The sequence below is a fragment of the Rousettus aegyptiacus genome, unplaced genomic scaffold (genome assembly GCF_014176215.1).
Source record: "Rousettus aegyptiacus isolate mRouAeg1 unplaced genomic scaffold, mRouAeg1.p scaffold_m13_p_11, whole genome shotgun sequence".
Lineage (NCBI taxonomy): Eukaryota > Metazoa > Chordata > Mammalia > Chiroptera > Pteropodidae > Rousettus > Rousettus aegyptiacus.
In genome coordinates, this window is record NW_023416286.1 from 73457344 (window position 1) to 73460173 (window position 2830).

The following is a 2830-nucleotide window of genomic DNA, read 5'->3' on the forward strand; positions in this document are numbered from 1 at the left end:
GTTGAATTTTGTTTTTTAACAGTGGCACGATGACTAGATGTTCGATAAATATCAACTGAATCTGACAGGCAACTCTCAATTTCCTTTCTGTCACTGTTCACTCTAAAACCATAATATACACTGGGCAGGAACCAGAGAAGCAGCTTGGGTCAGTCCGTTTGGCAGTCTGGTTACAAATTTTGCTGGCAATGAGATTATGATTTTGTGGACTTATAGGTGCACTATTGCTCAGTAAACCGGTCCCTGTCAACATGGAAAGGTGGCACAGCTCTATTTAGAAAAATAATACCGCCTTCATTTTGAAATTCAGGAAAGAGAATTTGCCGAATTTCCAAACTGTGTTCTATGAAACAATAAGATTTTTAAGGGTTCTCAGGAACCTGAGTGAGAGAGATAATAATATAGAAGAACAAGTAGGTGGTCTTCTGGGTCCCCCATCAACTTAAGTAGCTGTATTTTATATGATTTTATCAGAGGGTAAAGTCTCTGCTATAAGACACTTTTTAGAAATACTTAAGGACTAGATCATGGTCCTCATGAGGACTGGTGGCGAGGCCCATCCTGATTTGTTGGGCCTTCCAACACGTTCCAGAGGTGACGCCGTGAATGCCCATGACTTGTCTTAGCAGTGAGGACTGACGATGGCAGAGGGGAGAGCTGAGTAGGGATCCACGGAGAGATCGTTCAAGTAGCTGACATGGACTACACACGTACAGTGTGTCAAGTACTGACTTACACCAAAAATTAATTCAGTTAATGCTCATACGACTGCATGATTTATATGCTCTCATGATCCCCTTTTACAGAGGAGGAGACAGACACAGAATGATTAACTGCTCCAGAAAGTGAGTGGTGGAGTCCAGGCACAGGCACAGTTTGGTGCCCAAACCTGTATTCTTCATGTCTATGTTATAATTCTCATCCACTCGAAGAGATTGTACGAATAATCATAACTCTGAAGTAAAACAATCGGCTCTAGTGTTGTCAGGAGTGTCATACTGGTAGACAAGGGATCACAGGATATTATAGGATAAAACTTGTAGTCTAAATACACTTCCCTAAATTGCCTACTGTGGAAGCCCTTACTAGGAAAAGGTTACAGTAATGTCCCTAAAGCAGGCCACTGCAAAGGAGAAATTCTTCTGGAAGCTTGTTGTCGCCTCAAAATTCATATACAATCAGCGCATTTTATAAATGGGATTTATTTACATGGTTTTAAAATATTTCAAAATTAAAATGACTAGTAACAGTAAAATTACCTGTCTCCACTAGCACACAGCCAGAATTGCCATCCCCAAAGCTACCGTGTTTATCACATGATCTCACGTCACCCTATTGGTAAAGTGCGACTGTGCAGGAGGAGAAATCTATCTGGCGTGGCCTGTGGCATATGTCTCAGAGCCGGGTTATACTAAGTTATTCTCCCAAACCAACCCCATACTCCTGGACTTCCTTTTCCTTCAGTGACCTAACGGCAGGGCAGTATACCTTCTCATTCTGGAAGAGGTGGCTCCATCATGGATTATATGAACCTTAAAGCTCAGGCCCCTTACTTGTACAGTAACGTGTTGACATTATCATGAAATTTTGTAAAGTTTGTAAAAAAAAATTTCGACCACAATCAGTTAAGACCTCTGTCTCCTTCTATTCCTATTTCCCATCTGTTTCATCTCTCCTCTTATCAGAAGGCAGTGGAGTGACCCTGGGCACTTTAGGGACCTTGCTAAGGGGAAGTTGACTTAAGGGTATGTTATTTCTGTAAATGAGATACACCCATGCAGCTTGCGGTGACTTCTGTGTGTTGTTGGCTATCTTGGCATGGGAAGAGTTTCCCGGAAATGCCTGTCCTCCTCCATACAGACCCAACCCACAATGTCATTACATGAAGCCAGGAGGACAGAGGTCAAAAAGAGACATGAATGTGGTCCCATGGCACCCAGCTTTAGGAGTTTTCGGTAGTAGGAAAAAAACAGGGCTAGAAATAAACAAAACCAGAACTTCCTCTGTGGAAGGTTGTTCCAAATCTCACAGCCCATATTTAAAAGAAATTTTTGAGGTTTTCCGATTTTGAGATTTTTTTAGATATTTACGTAGCATAACTAAAAAGAAATATGAAGCTGAAAAGTTTACAAACTGTCAATATTTTGCTTAAACATGCTGAAGACTAAATTATCTTTCTATTCCCTCTATAAAAAAATGTATTATTACATCAGTCATATGAAAAGCAAAGATGAAGCAATCAAATTGTAGGAAAATACTATTTTATAGGCATGTCAGGCAGTTAATGAGTATAAATATCTTTACTGGATTTTGATTCTTAGTTTTTAAGCTTTTACAAGTTTGTAATCTCTTGGGATTTTTAAAAATGTTACTCACTTTTTATCTAATTTTGTATTCTCTCTTAAAGAGGACTGATTTTTATAAGCTCCAGAGCCCATTAATCTTCATCTGCCCCCAACTGCCTCCATGCCTTACCCCTCGACTTCCTCAGAGCATTTATATGCCCTTCCCTCTAGAATATTCTTATCCTAGAAACTTGCACTTTTTACTCCTTCAATTCATTCATGTCCTAGTCTGCTGGGCTGCTATAACAGAATATCATTGACGAAGTGGCTTATAAACAACAGAAATTCAGTGCTTATAGTTCTGGAAGCTGGGAAGCTGTACCAGTAGGTTCGGTGTCTGGCGTGGACCCCCTTCCTGGCCCTTAGATGGTCATCTTTTTGCTGTGTCCTCATATGATACAAGGGATATGGGATCTCCTTAGAGTCTCTTCTATAAAGGCACTAATCCATTCATGAGGGCTCTACCCTCATAACCTAATCACCTC